Source organism: Mytilus californianus, unplaced genomic scaffold, assembly GCF_021869535.1.
Source record: "Mytilus californianus isolate M0D057914Y unplaced genomic scaffold, xbMytCali1.0.p SCAF_8, whole genome shotgun sequence".
In the NCBI taxonomy this organism is placed as follows: domain Eukaryota; kingdom Metazoa; phylum Mollusca; class Bivalvia; order Mytilida; family Mytilidae; genus Mytilus; species Mytilus californianus.
Genome location: NW_026262734.1, coordinates 84,978,064 through 84,996,883, shown reverse-complemented (window position 1 = coordinate 84,996,883; position 18,820 = coordinate 84,978,064). Strand labels below are relative to the sequence as shown.

The following is an 18,820-nucleotide window of genomic DNA, read 5'->3' as shown; positions in this document are numbered from 1 at the left end:
TAATGCTGCATAATTCTTCCTAGGATTATGCTGACTGTAACCCTAACCCTAATGCCCACTGTAACTCTAACCCTTATAAAAACTAAAACATCTTATCATTATGCTGACAGTAGCCCTAACCCTTATGCTGACTGCAACCCTAACTCTAATGCGGACTGTTACCCTAACCCTTATGCTGACTGTAACCCTAACCCTTATGCTGACTGTAACCCTAACACTAATGCTTACTATAACTGTTACCCTAAAGTTGACTTTAACCCTAACCCTAATTCTTACTTAAACCCTAACCCTAATGCTGACAGTAACCCTAACCCTAATGCTGACTATAACCTTAACCAAAATTCTGACCTTAACCCTAACCCTAATGCTAACTGTAACCCTTCCCTAACCCTGACAGTAACCCTACTCCTAAAGCTGAATGTAAACCTTACTCAAATGCAGACTATACCCCTAACCCTAATGCTGACTGTAATCCTAACTTTAATGCTGACTGTAATCCTAACCCTAATGCTAACTATAACCTTTACCCTAATGCTTACAGTAACCCTAATCCTATACTGACTAAAACCCTTACCCAAATTCTGACTGTAACCCTAACCCGAATGCAGACTATAACCCTAACCTAAATGCTGACTGTAACCCTACCCTAACGCTGACTGTAACCCTTATCCTCAAGCTGACTGTAACCCTTACATAAATGCAGACTGTACCCCTAACCCTATTGCTGACTGTCATCCTTACCCTAATGCTGGCTTAATCACCTTATCGTTATGCTGACTTTAACACTAACACTTATGCTGACTGTAACCCTAACCCTTATTCTGACTGTAACCCTAACCCTTATTCTGACTGTAACCCTACTCTGATGCTGACAGTAACTGTAACCCTAAAGTTGACTGTAACCAAAACTCAAACTCTGACTGTAAACTTAACCCTTATGTAGACTGTAATCCTCACCCTTATGCTGACTAAAGCATCTTATCATTATGCTGACAGTAGCCCTAACACTTATGTTGACTGTTTCTCTCACCTCAATACTGATACAGTACTTGCAACCTTAGGCGTTACTTTTTGACGTGAACTTGACTGATCGGTGAATGATCGGTGACGGATGTTTGACTGATCGAAGACTGATCGGTGATCGATGACCCATAGAATCCGTCAGATACGTCAAATAGGCTATGTGAGAGTTACCGTGACAACGGTCAGCGATCGATCAGTAAATTAATTGTATGCACGGATCGGACGGATACGTATATAATTAAAATACTTATGTAAAACGAACTCAACAGTATTTACAGTCGATAAACGCGGACCTCTACGAAGACACCTTTACTCGTTAATTATGTACCACTAAAAAGCGATAAAATGTTATCATTTAAAATAAGTACTCTATTTGTTGTCGTTAGATGATGAAAATGAAAATAGTAAAACAGTAAAGATACATACAGCTTTGTTTGGATTATTTAATTTAGAGTGTTGTTTTAATTTTTGTTCTAGATTACCAATATTTCTTCTTCTTATAACATATAATGCAATTTTATTTCTGATTAGTCATTTAAAAGGCCTCAAGAAAAGTTTCTTTGGTAGAATTTAAAAAAAATAAGTATTAAAATACTTAAACTTTAATTTGTGTTGATTAAAGATGCAATCATTTCATTATTTTGTACTTTTTGTACATCAGGATTAGTAGTTTTTCATAAAATAGGCTGAATTTCAGGAAAAAGATACTAAATTTTTGTTCGAGTTGCTTAAAAATGCAAATATTTCTTCTTTTATATCAGAAATAATGCACATCAATAGCAATCAGTCATAATTAATGCATTCAGATAATTAATTTTGTATAAGATATGAATAATTTAAGGATAAATATACATACACTTTTGTTTTTATTAAAAAGGAATTCAATAATTTCTCTTTTTTAATGGATATTATTGGAACGCCTATGGTTTTTTTGTACTTTTTATGGTTCAGGATTGGTTGTTTTTTATAAAAGCAAAATAATATCTGAGAAAATATACTAAAATGTTGTTTGCATTGTTTAAAATTACCAATTTTTCTTGATAAAAAATAATGCAATGTTATTTGTAACAAGTTATTTCAAAGTTCTCCAATAAGATTTTTTTTGTAAGAATTTTGATAATGTAAGGAGAATTTTACTTAAACTTTTATTTTGTGTTGAATACAAATTAAATAAATTCTTTATTTTGATAGAAATTATGAACCGTCATTTGATTTCGGTACATTTTGTACATCAGGATTGGTTGTTTTTCATAAAATATGCTGAATTTCAGGGAAAAGATACTAAATTTTTGTTCGTGTTGCTTAAATATGCAAATATTTCTTCTTTTATATCAGAAATAATTCAACGTCAATAGCAATCAGTCATAAGTAATGCATTCAGATAAGTACTTTTATATAAGATATGAATAATTGAAGGATAAAATGCATAAACTTTTGTTTTTGTTAGATAAGAAAGCAATAATTTCTTAATTTTGATAGAAATTAGTAACCATCATTTGATTTTGGTTCTTTTTGTACATCAGGATTGGTTGTTTTTCATAAAATATTCTGAATTTCAGGGAAAAGATACTAAATTTTTGTTCGTGTTGCTTGAAAATGTAAATATGTCTTCTTTTGTATCAGAAATAATTCAACGTCAATTGCAATCAGTCAAAACTAATGCATTCAGATAAGTTCTTTTGTATAAGATATGAATAATTTACTGATAAATATACATAAACTTTTGTTTTTGTTTGATAACATACCAAAATTCCTCTATTTCAATTTAAATTATTGACTACCTATGGCTTTTTGTACTTTTTATGGTTTAGGATTGGTTGTTTTTATAAAATCAAAATAATATCTGAGAAAATATACTAAAATGTTGTTCACATTGATTAAAATTACCAATTTTTCTTCTTTTGATAAAAAATAATGCAATGTTATTTGTAACTTGTTATTTCAAAGTCCTCCAATAAGATTTTTTTTGTAAGAATTTTGATAATGTAAGGAGAATAATACTTAAACTTTTGTTTTGTGTTGAATACGAATGCAATAATGTCTTTATATTAATAGAAATTATGAACCGTCATTTGATTTCGGTAGATTTTGTACATCATGATTGGTTGTTTTTCATTAAATATGCTGAATTTCAGGGAAAAGATACTAAATTTTTGTTCACATTGCTTAAATATGCAATTATTTCTTCTTTTATATCAGAAAAAATGCAACTTCAATTGCAATCAGTCATTATAAATGCCTTTAGATAAGTAATTTTGTATAAATGTGAATCATTGAAGGATAAATATGCATAAACTTTTGTTTTTGTTAGATAAGAATGCAATAATTTCTTTATTTTGATAGAAATTATGAACCGTCATTTGATTTTGGTTCTTTTTGTACATCAGGATTAGTTTTTTTTATTCATAAAATATGCTGAATTTCAGGGAAAAGATACTAAATTTGTGTTCGTGTTGCTTAAAAATGCAAATATTTCTTCTTTTATATCAGAAATAATTCAACGTCAATTGCAATCAGTCATAAGTAATGCATTCAGATAAGTACTTTTATATTAGATATGAATAATTTAAGGATAAATATACATAAACTTTTGTTTTTTTTAAATAAGAATTCAATAATTTCTCTTTTTTAATGGAAATTATTGAACGCCTATGGCTTTTCGTAGTTTTTATGGTTCAGGATTTGTTGTATTTCATAAAATATGTTGAATTTAAGGGAAAAGATTCTAAATATAATGTTTGCATTGCTTAAAAATACAAATATTTCTTCTTTTATATCAGAAATAATGCAACATCAATTGTTATCAGTCATTATAAATGCCTTTAGATAAGTAATTTTGTATAAAATGTGAATCATTGAAGGATAAATATGCATAACCCTTCCCTAGATTTTCCATCAAACATGATGGAATTTTGTGATGGAAAAAATGCCATCAAATTCCATCATGTTGATGGAATATTGGAACATCTTTCCATCAACTTTCCATCAATGCTGGAAAATGGTTGATGGAAATTGTTTGATGGAATTTGTGTTCATGATGATGGAAAATTGATGGCATAATTTCCATCTGATAGATAATTGATAGTATTTTTGCCATCTGATGAAAAACTGATAGTAATTTTGCTATCAGATGGAAAACTGATGGAACATTTTCCATAAAATGGAAAACCAATGGAATATTTTCCATTACATGTAAAATGCATGGAAACTTGATGGAGAATTGACAATCAGATGGAATTTGATGGATAAGTAAGGAGAATGTTTTTAGAAAATCTTTCCATATATGGCATTTTCTGTGATTTAATAAAACAATATTTGTTCTCTGTCGTCTATAGGCAGTCCTGTTACATGTGTATCTTTTAGTTCACAGTGTCCCATTGAACTCGCTGTCCTTAAAGTTGAATTTGTTGATATCAAATTCTGCAAAATAAAAGTAAAAGAATCTAGCATATAAAAGAATAAGTTAACATGATATTTAAAGTTAACTAAATTTTGCTTTTAGAACCGGTCAGAGCAGTCATAAAATCTGTCGAAGATTAACTTTTACCAGTCAAAATGACTGGTTATCAAGTTAACCTGCTGTACAGGTTAAAACTAGTGATGTCAACGAGAGCTCAAGTACTCGAGTATCCGAGTATCGCTCGGTAGTACCGAGTATCGAATACCAACATGATACTCGAGTAATCGGTTTCCTGTTAGAATGGTGTTGCCGTCTTAAAGAAAAAACAATATTTTGAATAAGAGCATCTCCCGAGAAATAATTTTTCAAAATAAGAACAAATTCGTTCGCGGCACCCTGCGTCGGCTCTCAGAAAATGGCTAAATGGATCAGTAAGTTCAAAATGACTAGTTATATAGTTAACCTGCTGTACAGGTTAAAACTAGGAATGCCAACGAGTACTCGAGTACTCGAGTATTGCTCGGTTGTAACGATCTTCGAATACCAACATGATACTCGAGTAATCGGTTTCCTGTCAGAATGGTATTGTCGTCTTAAAGAAAAAACAATATTTTAAATAAGAGCACCTCCCGAGAAATATTTTTTTCAAAATAAGAACAAATTCGTTCGCGGCACCCTGTGTCGGCTCTCAGGGAATGGCTAATTAATCAGTAAGTTCTAATCATCACCCCTTCGTTGATCATTAAATTTGTTTCTTTACGATTCCCAAATACTGTTGTTTGACTAATCATTTTCTATAGATATAAAAAAGATGTGGTATGATTGCCAATGAGACAACTCTCCACAAGAGACAAAATGACACAGACATTAACAGCTATAGGTCACCGTACGGTCTTCGACAATGAGCAAAGCCCATACCGCATAGTCAGCTATAAAAGGCCACGAAATGACAAATGTAAAACAATTCAAACGAGAAAACTAACGGCCTAGTTAATGAACAAAAAAATGAACGAAAAACAAATATATAACACAGCAACAAACGACAACCACTGAATTACAGGCTCCTGACTTGGGACAGCCATATTTATACAGAACGTGGCGGGGTTAAACATGTTAGCGGGATCCCAACCCTCCCCTAACATGGGACAGTGGTGTAACAGTACAACATAATAATGAACTATAAAAATCAGTTGAAAAAGGCTTAACTCATTAGATGGATGAATAGAAATACATATAACAAAAACATAGAGTGGACGTGGCTGAGTACTTGTACATCCCAACAACAAAAAGACACTAAGTACAGATCTGTATGTACTCGCAGTTACTGACAGCTAGTTCAAAGCCAATAGCAACTAACAAAAAAGTCATGCATCTAAGACTAAATTAGCTATCAGTGTACATCCAACATCCAATGGATTTAGTGTAAAGACGTCATAAACAGTCAGAGACAAAAAAACATGACCTTTTGCAATGCCAAGATACAGGAATCGACAGATTGTAGATCCATGAAAGTGCATATGTATATAACAATAATATTTAGTTTGCTTTTAATTTACTGATAACAAAATCAATATTAATACCAATTAAAACAATATTCAAAGATCTAATGACAGTGTTGAGTTGGTAACTTTTTAGAATAAGTTTATTTAAAGGATCGATAAGTTTACCAGGATCGTTTCTAAATTTCCGGGCACGGTAAACAGCACCTCCGTAAAAATGAGGATGTGCTATCCCGTTTGAAATAAGTTTTCTACAGGTACAACCAAACTTCGATACCAAATCTTTATATCTATGGAAGAGTTAAGTGAAAGTTTTAAGTAATTTGTGGTAACGAAATCCCTGAATTAATAATTTACCAGTAATTAGATATAAGAAGATGTGGTATGAGTGCCAATGAGACAACTCTCCATCCAAGTCAAAATTTATAAAAGAAAACCATTATAGGTCAAAGTACGGTCTTCAACACGGAGCCTTGGCTCACACCGAACAGCAAGCTATCAAGGGCCCCAAAAATTACTAGTGTAAAACCATTCAAACGGGAAAACCAACGGTCTAATCTATATAAAAAAACGAGAACGAGAAACACTTATGAACCACATCAACAAACGACAACTACTGAACATCAGATTCCTGACTTAGGACAGGTGCAAAAAAATGCAGCGGGTTTAAACGTTTTAATGGTACCAAACCTTCACCCTTTTTCTGAAACAATAGTGTAACATCAAAACATAGAAAGACACACTATAAAATATCAATTGAAATAGCTTAACTCAATCAAAGGAAATTTTTTACACCAGTGAACATACACTGAACAAATAAATTTGACCTATGATACAATGTAAATACAAAATAAATAAACTAAGGGAAGAATAATAAAAGAAACATGTTATACCGCTATGAAATGTTAAACAATTTAAGAAAAAAAATATGCTCGAACAAAAATATCAACCATTTGCAATAACTTTTAACACAGGTAAATGAAAACAATTTTGTTGTTAGGTATACGTGTACAGTTCAAATAGAGAAAGGAAATATTTTTTACAAAATAAATAATTTTGATGTTCATAGTACGAATTGAAAATGTATAGTAATACCAAACACTTATCAAAGCTGGAATATAGACCAGATATAACCCTGAATAACATTAAATAACAAAAAAGCATTACAATTAGTATCAACAAGTCAAATAAACAAGAAAGTACGATTTGAGAGTACTCGCAGTTACTGACAGCTAGTTAAAAGCCAAAAACAATTAATAATAAAAAAAACATGCATCAGGGATTTAGTATTTTAACGTCATGGACAGTCAAAGAAGACATGACTTTTGCAATGCCAAAAATAAATGTATCGACAGGCAGTAGGATAGTTAGGAGTTTACCCTCTTTATCGATCAAATTGAACGTGGGTGTGTCTTTATACATCCCTTTTGAAAAGAATACAAATTTAGTCATGTTTTAATTTGCTGATGACAAAATCGATATTTGTGCCAATGTAAACTATATTCAAAGATCTAATTACAACATTGGTGAGATAACCTTTACTAATAAGTTTGTTTAAAGGTTCGATGAGTTTACACAGATCACATAGTGATTTCTGCGCTTATAGTACAATATTTCCGTAAAATTTAGGATGTGAAATACCGTTATTAATCAGTTTTCTACAGATACAGCCAAATTTACTAATCAAATCTTTGTATCTATGAAAAAATTTAGTTAAAGTTTTACGTAATTTATGGTAACGAAATCCCTGACTTAATAATTTACCAGTGATGCATTGATTACGTTCGTTAAAATCTATGACATCACTACACACACGGGCATAACGAACGAGTTGGGATATATAAACACCGTATGATGGAGCCAAAGGAACATCGCCGTCTAAAAAAGGAAAAATTAACAATAGGGAATGAAAAGTCGTCTCTTTTGTCGTATATTTTCGTATGGAGTTTTCCTTTAGAGATTGAAATGTCCGGATCTAGAAAAGGACAACTACTGTTGTTTATGTTAGATTTAGTTAAACGTAAGTTCTATTGGGTAAATTTCGGTAGTATATTTAGAGAACTCTGGATTATTTAACAAACAAATATCATCTAGATAACGGAAGGTATTGTTGAATGTATCAACCAAATGTAACAATGACGTGTCTTTACTGAGTTTGGTCATAAACTGAGGTTCATAGCAATACAGGAATAAATCTGCTTTTAAAGGGGCGCAGTTAGTGCCCATAGGAATACCTACTACTTGTCGATACACTTTATCGCCGAAACGTACATATATATTGTCTAGGAGAAAATTTAAAGCTTTAATCATATCTTCACATTTCCAGTAAGTGTATCTAGCATACTTTCCTTTTTCGTTACAGAAAAAGGCTTTAAACGAGTAACAGCAAATAAATTTGTAATTAGATTTTTCAAAAGACTATTTAATTAAATATGAAAAATTTTTCTTGATAAGATTGTGTGGAAGTGTAGTATAGAGAGTAGAAAAATAATAACTGTCAACAGAATTAAAAGGATCATCAAAAGCATGTATTTTATCCAAAACCTCTAAAGAATTTTTAACACTCCAAAAATAATTAATACCAATTATTTTCATAAGCTTTATTACAAAAGTTAATAACAAGTTCTTTGATAGTAGTAAGGGAGGTAGTTAGAAGCACTGATAGATTGGTAGAAGAACACTTACTAGATGCGGAGATGAAACGGAATTTAAATGGTTTTTTGTGCAATTTATGTAATCAGTACATAGTAGGGACTTTCAAATGTTCGGAAGAGGCTTTAAGCTGGGTAGTGGCAGTGATATGCTTGTTTACAATTTGACTCTGTGTGGAGCGTACGGACCTGAATGTAGATGAATTTTTTATTTCGTTTTGGAGAACTTCCGTGTAGTAAGTGCATCACACCACCACCACATTATTGGCTGCTTTGTCTGCCGGTACGAACACAAACCGCTTTGTCAGTACCTGGAGTTAATTTTTCATTCTAGAAATGGGTATACTATGAACCATATTATTAATTTCAGAATTATTTTCAAAATGAGATATACGAATATTAACAGTATTCATAATTTTATTCAAATAACTGTCTAAAGATTTTTTATCAGATTTTTCATGTTTACAACAAGTTTTAAAGTAGACAGACAGAGCGTCTTTAATGACCTGACGACACTGTTTCCAATCTATTTTAGATGGAGGACAATATTTCGATCCTTTCTTAATAAAAGCTATGACCTCACGGTCTTCGACGATGTTGAGGTCTCCTGTAAGAACATGACCATAGGGAACATATCTAAAACTAGATGTTTCACAATCTCAAGTGGAAGGAACACTTTTCTATATTGCCGTCTGATGTAACTGACATATAATTAAGAATCAAACTTCTGCTGGGGTTTTTATAAGAATACGAAATAATAGGTGGTTCTATATTATCAAAATATGGTGGTATTTGGCTTTGGATGGTAGAGTCATTGAATATACTAGATAAGTTAATAAAATCAATACCACTATTTATATATTTTAATTTAAGAAAATGTCGTTTATGATTTTTAGGTTTATCGATACAAGGAAATAGCCTATGATGACAAAAGGCTGTAATACTATGGGTGTATTCATACATTGGGCTAAAAAAGAAATTTTATCACACTCCAGAAAAATAGCATATAATTTACTTATTGGTATCTGACCCAGTTTGCATAATACTTGATGCATAATACTTATACATAGATTACGTTCGTTAAAATTAATTAACTGATTAGATTATTACCAGTTTACATAATTAGTACATGTAGTAAATAAGCTATTAGTTATGGTATAAAATTCCTGGGACTATAATCTAGGCTTAGGTAATAACGTTGAGGGTTTTAATTCTATAAGACAACTACACATAATACAAAAAATGGGTAAAGTTTTGTTTTTCCATTTTGTAGATGTTTTTTGCGAGCAGGTACTCGATTAGTAAATATTCACTGAGTTGACATCGCTACTTTAAACTGATTCCATCTGTAGTCCAGAGCTTGTACATGTATATCCTATCTTGATTTCTTTTAGATAGGGTTGCATCATACAACCAATCTATTCAAACCAAGGATTCCAAGTTGTATAGTTCAAGTCATCCTTTAGAAAACTTTAAGCAGGGCATAACAATTTAATTGAACACTATGAAGTGTCTGAGTAAGAGATGAAGACGGATTTTTCAAATTATCGTAACCACAATCCCAGCCTCTTTTCCTGTGATCTTACATTACCGAGTTAGACTTTTCACCAAAAGTGAACTTACACGACACCCAATTGGTGCTACCAGTGAAGCAGCAACTGTTTACCTTTCAGGAGCACCTGAAATCAACCCGGTTGTTCGTTGGGATCTTGTTGCTTAGTCTCTAGTTTTCAATGTAGTGATTTGTAGACTGTTGTGTGTTCTTTATGTCGTTTTTTTCCTATGACTGTTTGTTTGTATTCGACCTATCAGTTTAAACATCACTTTGTTATCTTCCGTCACTTTTTATTTCTTCAGATATTGGGTTCTATTTGTGTGTTGATAGTTGTAAAATTAGTAATTATCTATGAACTAGTTTTGCAAAGTAAATAATGACTTCAGTGGTTGTCGTTTGCTGTTTTATATTATATTTGTTTTTCGCTTATTGTTTTGTACATAAATCAGGCTGTTACTTTTCTCTTTGAATTGTTTAACATTTTTCATCTCAGGGTCGTTTTAAGCTTACCATTCGGTATGGGTATTGCTCATTGTTGAAGGCCTACGGTGACCTCTAGTTATTTACTTCTACGTCATTTGGTATCTTGTAAAAAGTTGTCTCATTGGCTATCATACCACGTCTTTTTTATTTTCTTATTGTTTAATAAAGTTTTATTTTGATTAAATAACATTGTATATGAAAATAAAGTAATTGGCTGTTTTCAAATTACAAGCACATTTGATATTGGCATAGTTTTATGAAATATAATATACTTTTTCTTGCAAATATTGCCGCAAATTGCTTTACATATGATGTTCATTGTCCATCCAATTCATTATTTTATTCACCATAGTATTATGAACAGTTCAATGCGAGATAAAGCTTTACATACACTAACTTATGATAAATAATATAGATTCAAAGTGTGAGACAAAATTCGATAAAATTTATGTTTAGATAGAGCCGATAAGAGAGAAATTTTAAAAATATATTTTATAGTAACAACGAATATAAATCATCAGCTGTTACAATATATCATAAGTCAGCATTACCGATTTGGGGTCGCCTGATGCAATCATAGACTCTGTATCTTTTCTGTATAGACAATCCTGATAACAAATAAAGTACGTACCCTCTTTCCTTAATTTAGATCTAAATCTGTTTTTTTTTAGTAAACATTGCACTACATCGGACTGTCCATATCTAGCAGCTAAGTGTAAGGCATTATCACCTATCTGAAATTAAAAGATTGCAGTTTTCAAAGCATGTATACAAAAAATGTACGACTTTATCCTGCATGATATTTTAAAGATAGTGTTAATATGGGAAACTAAATAAAATTTAGCCAACAACGATGTCAACTTATGAATTTACTGACCGTTTTTGATAAATCCTTATTCTTACAAATTTTGATTTTTATTAAACAGCTAATGAACGTACACCATGCTCTGTCCATGAGGTTTAAATTATCCAAAACAAACAGGGATCTTTATTGAAAAAAAATTTAATTAAGTCTGCAATTTTACAACTTATCCAATAATGTCTTGGTACATCGGATTGATTTCTTCCGTTAAAAACATTATAAGTTTTTAAACTAATAGATTGTTAATTTTATTCCAGAAATCATAATGGTTACATAGTAATTATTTTTCATGATACAGCTTTGTAGGATAAACCGGTCTATTCGTTGAAGATTTTTTTGTATGCAGCGAAAGATCGGTTATACTAGTTTCAGTTCATATGACGTAAATCGGTATTAACTGTTATTTTGAAATGGGACTCCTAGCGTACAGTGCAGATCAAGCATACATTAAAAAAATGCACACAGTACACCTGCAATTTATATAAACGCCTCGTTTACTCAGCATTTACTTAAACTTTCCGTAGATATAGAAAGTAAACATGACAAATGCGCATTCACTTTCATGTTTCCATCCGTGTTATAATGGAAAATGCGCGTGTTTTCCTGTATTTACAGAAACCGCGCGTTAACGCAGTTTGTGGTGACATCAATGATACGATGATTATTTATCATGTGTATCTCATGATCAGCAAAGATAAAATCTAAAGATATTCATTTTGACTTAATGTGCAAGTCGTTGTCGTTATCAACACATTTGATACATTAGGATGCATTATTTTACACAGAATGTCAGCAAATTAAATCAATGATTGCTAAAGTTGTTCTAGTCATTTGATAAGGAGACCGGTTTATCTTCTTTGTATAGAAAACTATATATGTGTATTCGAAATCAATAATTTTGGTACATCAGGATTGACTGTTCTAAATACAACATGAACATTATAAGTCTACAGGTTATAACATCTGTGTCGACATGAACAAAACTTTCAAATAGTTCTTCTGTTTATTCGTTACTAAATGCCAGTATTTTAATTCAGTATTTTAGGTAGCTCAGGATGGTTTCGTAAATTGAGATATAATAATAAAAAAAAAAGATAAGTCCCAAGTTGGTCAAAACAGTGTCGTCATTTGATAAAAATGCTCTGATTTGGTCTTTTTATTGAAAATAATATTTTTGTATTAGTCAACATTATCAAAAGTACATCGAGATGTATTGTTTATCATAAAATGTGAGCAGTATAAGTTATCGTGTTATAACATTCTTGTCGTGAAAGAACTCTAAATATATCTTCTCTTTATTTCAAATTAATCAATACAAAAAAGTCATGTTTGTAATAAGACATCTGCATATCAGTATTTTTGAAATTGCAAATTATTATTTTATGTTATTTAAATGTTAAACATTTAATAATAAAATGCTTTCGCAGGATATATTTATATCTTTTTAATACAGAATATCAAAAAGATTTCTGTCACTTACTCAATTGGTTTACTGCCCTTTGTATTGTGAAGTACAATATATTATTTCTGTAATTATTTTATGGCAAGTTTTCTTAATAAGTTGTTTTGATTAATCATAGAGTATTTTAGTTTATTGTTGTAGTGTAGAGAATTGTTTCATTGCGGAAATTATCAAAACTCCTTGGGAACTCATCTCCAAAATAAAAGTCAAAAGGTCATTTGTAATTTGTCATTTGGTTGACCGTTATGAAATATCCGTTTCACAGATGATAGCGGATATGTTCCAAAGGTCGTAACTACAATTCCATCCCCTTTCCCCCGAATGTGACCTTCCGAATTAGACTTATTCCCGGGTTTATACTAACACCAGCAACATAACGGGTGCAAAATGTGGTGCAGAATCTGATTACCCTTCCGGATCACCTGAGGTCACCCCCAGTTATTTTGTGGGGTTTGTGTTGATCAGTCTTTAGTTTTCTATGTTGTGTTTTGTGTACTATTATTTGACTGTTAGTCTTTTTCTTTTTTAACCATGGCGTTGTCAGTTTATTTTCGACTTATGAGTTTGAATGACCTTTTGGTATCTTCCGCCTCTCTTTTATTATATTGTATTTGAAGATAACAACTGATGTTAGTGACTGTCTAACAACAGACACATTTTTTACTTGGTTTTCCTTGAAAAACTAAACTTTATAATTAAGTAACATTAGTTTTATATCAGTTTTTATCTGACGGATATGGCTCATTTTACAGAGACTAAATCTGAACAGCAGTTTAAGTAGATTCTGACGAATGTACTACATGGATGTTAAGTTTATGCATAACAAGGATGATAATATTCAATCGTAAATATCAAACCTATACAGTATATATTAAATGTAAATTAATGAATATACTCAATATTGGAATAGAATAAAACTAGATATGATGCTAGCAAAATCAAAACTTACAATGATTTGCAAAGGCGAACCTAAAAAATATTTTTGATAAAAAAAACCACATAGGGGTGGCACAATTGTACTGTATTGTAAAGATTCCAAAAATGTTTCCGTAATTTCTGATAAGCCGGAAAAGCAAATACAAATGTGAATTGCAGTGTGTTATGATAGAGTATATGTCATGCCATGGTAAACTTTAACAAATGATGTGGCTCATAAATTGGACAATATATTTTGTTGTTGTTCAAAATTATTAATATGTTACTTGTTCGACTATAAGAAAGCCTGCAAACACTTTATCAAGCTTATTTCTTTCTATCAACTCAAACATAATTAACCATTAATTTTTTGTTTACAATGAATCCCTGTTAAGAACAGAATTTATCTATATGCATAGCATGACACTGATGAATGCATTGTGCAATTCTACAAAATGTTGTCATGATATGATAGGCTCGGTAGGGGAACCTTGTAGATAAATCTCCAGTTCAGATTAACAGTCCTTTTTTTGAGCTTTTCATAACGCTTTAGTGTGTCTAATTAAAACAGTTGTCAACTGAGGCACACACATTTTGTTAGCAATAATTTCAGATATATACAGAATACATCAACATGAATAGCATATATGAAGTACGCTTTTTATTAAGAGTTTCTTGCTTCCTTGATTTCTAAAAATATCTTCTTCTATAAACAAAATATAGATTTAATGATTTTAAGCAACATAAATTAGTCATTAAACTTATACGGTTTGTTACTATCATTTTAATAAATGTCTGTGATGTGGCAGTCACTTAAATGATAGATCTGCATGTTTATGATTTGCAAATGTTGCAAATTAAAATACTTTTATACTTGAAGGTCATGTTCTTAATCTTTCATATTCAATACTGAAACATAATGCTGCATAATTCAAGGAGTAAGAGTTCACTTAGCTTGAAACTTTCGTGTACATTTCAAAACGGAATGACAATTTCAGCAGAAAAAACTAGGAAATGCTATTATCAAGGACTCACCATTCATTTTAAATCAGAAACAAGCTTGATGATTATCCTATATACATGTCAGTTTATCTGCACTGAAGATTATAATCATGACTCCCCAAAAAGCTCATCATCTAACAAATTCTATTGGAATTGAACACAGCATAACCGTAAATGATTATTAGAGTATCAGAATAAAAGATTAAATTTCGCATGATTTCGTACAGTTATACAAGTCTTGCAAATAATAGCCAGACATACTAATAATTCCTAACAACAAATTAAATCGAACTGAGGTGACATAAAAAGGAGAAAACTTAATAACATATACTTTTGAACCTACTTTAATCCAATATCCATTGTGTTACTATGGCATGATATGGACGTTATCATATCATCGCATGGTAGTTCACATTTTTATCTGCTTCTATATAAGTCGCCAAAATTTCTATTTTTTTATATTATGTACGGGGTAAATTCAGTAAATAAATATACGTCATAAGGGACCGCACATTTGGGGGCGGGCTTTCTGTATAACACTGAAGTCCTGTACTCTTTCTGTTATTTTGTACTATAGGGTTGAAAAGTAATTGGGGTCAGTATAGGAATTAAGTGCGAATATACAGTGTTTGTAAACAAGTCCATGTGAATGCCCAAAAATGCCGCATGATCCTATGTTTTTTTTGTTGCAAAAGATGAGGTTACATTTGTACTTAAATGAATAATATATCAGAACTTCTGATTTCTAAAAGTAAACCAGGTATAAATTTAATTCAAGACATAGATTTGCGTTAAAGTCAATGGGATATTTTTTACTGAATTTACCCCTATATAGGAAAATATGCACACTGTACTTTTTTCAAGGCCATACAATAATCACCAAGCTCATTTCATGTAGATATCATTGCAATGGAAGCTTTTTGGAATCAGTTAAAGTTGTTTTCATACAAAATTCTATGTTTAACTGAGGCTGACAAGGATGCACTGAGTATACTGTGGGGGGAAGCATGGCGTATATAGGGAAATCAGTGTTGTGTCCTGATTGAAAGAAACAAGTGAAATTACACTTTAGAGTTATAAAATTGATAAAAGACATAAATTACTCCCCATTTTACATCAAATTTTGCACATATTTCTTCTAGTAATGTTGAAAATCATATGCAAAATCAGAATCACCTCCCTCCCTTTGACAAAGTGTATTTTTTAGCAGTGTTCCCCATGTAAAGTTGCAGATCAAATTGTTATTAAGCACTTTTTTCAAGTATTTTATTACTCGAATAATCTGACCGAATGAAGATATTCATTTTTTTTTTACATAATTAATTGTGTTTCTTTAATTAAAAAACATTCTGGACAGCTTTTCAGGATTAGATACCCTTCATCTATGAAACTGGGTTTGAAATGTTTGTACTTGGATTGCTATGTTAAATCATTGCTTCTAAATATTCTAAATTGTTACTTAGAACTCTCAAATGCAAAGTTTGGTCACACCCTGTCTTATTTTTTCATATTTGCCACATTTTTCTTCTTCAGTTTTGGCTGTCAAGTTTTGGCGAAGAACCATCCTGATGTTGGGTAACAGGAATTTCTGAAGAATGTTTGTCATTGACAGTTTTTTAACTTTACAAGTAATTAAAAGACACATTTAGTAAAATGAAACATAATTGTTGTTTTGGGGGTATGAAACTGCTTAAAAAGCCTTTGAAAAGCCTTTGGGGGTATTTTCAGGGTATATAATCAGAAACGTCCATATAAGGCAAAATTTAACTAAAATCCATCAAGACTTCAGTTCTTAGATGTACTTGCAATACTGATCAAAGCAAACACATAAAACAATTCATATTTATTGAGCATAGTATGTTACATCATTCTTTTGAAAACAGTTAATTTGCAACTTTATATACAAAATACACATTGGCTGCAGTATGGGCTGTAGTATAAATTTTCCTTTATCTTAACAAATTCAGCATTAATGAATCTCGTAATGAAACTGGAAGTTGAAAGTTGGATAAATTACATAATCAATACAAAACAAAATAGGAAATGAGAAAAAAAAGTCCATTTGGGGAAGAGCTTTCTGTATAACACTAAAGGACTGTGCTCTTTTGATTGGTAGATAATGTTTGTAATAAATATTTTTTGATAGATGGATCAAAACAAGAGTTGAAAAAAATGAATGCTGAATGCACTTATTTTTTTTACTACAGGATTGAAAAGTAATGGGGGTCAGTACAGGAATTAAGTGCGAATCTACAATGTATGTAAACAAGGCCATGTGAATGCCCAAAAATGCCACATGACCCTACGTTTTTATTGTTGCAAATGATGGTGCTACGTTTGTACTTCAATGAATGATATATGAAAGCTTCTGATTTCTAAAGGTAAACCAGGTATTAATTTAATTAAAGACATATATTTGAATTAAAGTCAATGGGAGTTTTCTTTACTGAATATACGCCTACAGTGATTGTATTTCTACTGTTCGGGTACCTCAAGATAGATACATGTAGTTTTTCTGCAAATTCAGAGGGCTCCTTAAACTTATGTTGACAAAAAGATGTGCCAATATTTCTCCTTTTTTATAATTTATTGTATTTTTAATGGTCTGATAGTTGAGTACTTTGTTTTGCCTCGTAATGAAATATTTGACATAAAAGGATGAATTGTTTGTACTTTTTATACCTCAATATGATTTATTTGACATAGAAAGAAATGAATTTAGGTTTTAAAATTTCAAAGTTATTGTCTGCATCTTCCTCAAATATTATCTACTGGTGTTAAAATTCTGTGGTTTTTGGGTTTGTTTTTTGTTGTTTTTTTTTTGCATCCCTGGATTGAAAGTTTTACACAAATTGAGTGTTCTATATGTCTGTGGTTACTAAAAATTATGTCGACAACCATCAAAAGGGTCAATATTTCTTTTTTTTTATGTAATATTGATGAGCGGGCCTAATTATTGAGTACTTGGTTTTACCTCAAAATGAATTGTTTCACATAAAACAGAAGGAGTTAAGTTAAAAATTGCTAATTATTTTTGTCAGCATCTCCATAAAGTGCCAATATTTTTCCTTTTTGTAAAATAATATGTACTTAAATATAAATTCTGGATGGTTTTACACAAATTTTACCTAATTTCATGTTGACAACAATGGAAAGTGTCAACATCGTTTCTTTTTTTCTATAATATTCATGTAATAGCCTGACAATTGAGTATCTTTTACACCTCGAGCTGAATTGTGTTACATTAAAAGGAAGGAATTAAAGTTTAGAATTTAGAAAATTTGCTGTCAGCATTTGTTTAAGGTGCAAATATTTTCTCATTTTCTAAACCATTATGTACTGCATTGCGACTTTGTTCTTTTGGTTCTTCAAGATGGATAGTTTTACACAAATTGAGAATTGGAAGTCTACGGTTAATAAAATTGATATTGACAACAACGAAAAGTGCCAATATTTCTTCTTTTCTATAATGTTTATGTACTGGCCTGATTATGTTTTAAAATGCGCGACATTTGAATATATTGCGAAAGTATAATTAAATTGCATAATCAACATTGTGGGGACATTGCTTTTGATTGTTGTCTGAGCCGAATAAACAAATTTGACAATCCTGATAAGAATTACAATCCATACCTCATTTAATTTATTTGGATCTATATCTTTTCTTTCAAGTAACAATTGGACTATGGGAAGATGTCCATCTTCAGCAGCTGAGTGTAACGGAGTGTTACCAAACTGTAATTATAATTGAAAGGATTAAATGTTTATAATAATTTATAAACGTACCAACTTGAACGACTTTTTGAACAAATTTTATCAAACAAATCCTTGTCAAAATTTTAAAATGTTTTTCACATCGTATATTTGCATGGAGACTTTTATTTTAGAATTTTTTTGCAAATAGGAGTGAAATCATCAGATAATAGGCAGGGAAGAAAATTACACTGAAATTATTACCATTCAATCTT

General features: G+C 31.0%; 1 long non-coding RNA gene across 2 annotated transcripts; it reads right to left on the bottom strand.

Annotated features, from left to right (window-relative positions):
- Positions 1-3,554: 3,554 nt before the first annotated feature.
- Positions 3,555-18,589, bottom strand: LOC127710767 (uncharacterized). 2 transcript variants are annotated; one of them, XR_007986321.1, is made up of 3 exons: positions 18,486-18,589; positions 11,163-11,345; positions 3,555-4,443 (listed from the first exon to the last, which is right to left on the bottom strand). It is a non-coding gene; the product is annotated as an uncharacterized LOC127710767 (long non-coding RNA). The 2 variants fall into 2 exon arrangements; XR_007986320.1 differs by having other exon boundaries at positions 11,243-11,345.
- Positions 18,590-18,820: the final 231 nt, after the last annotated feature.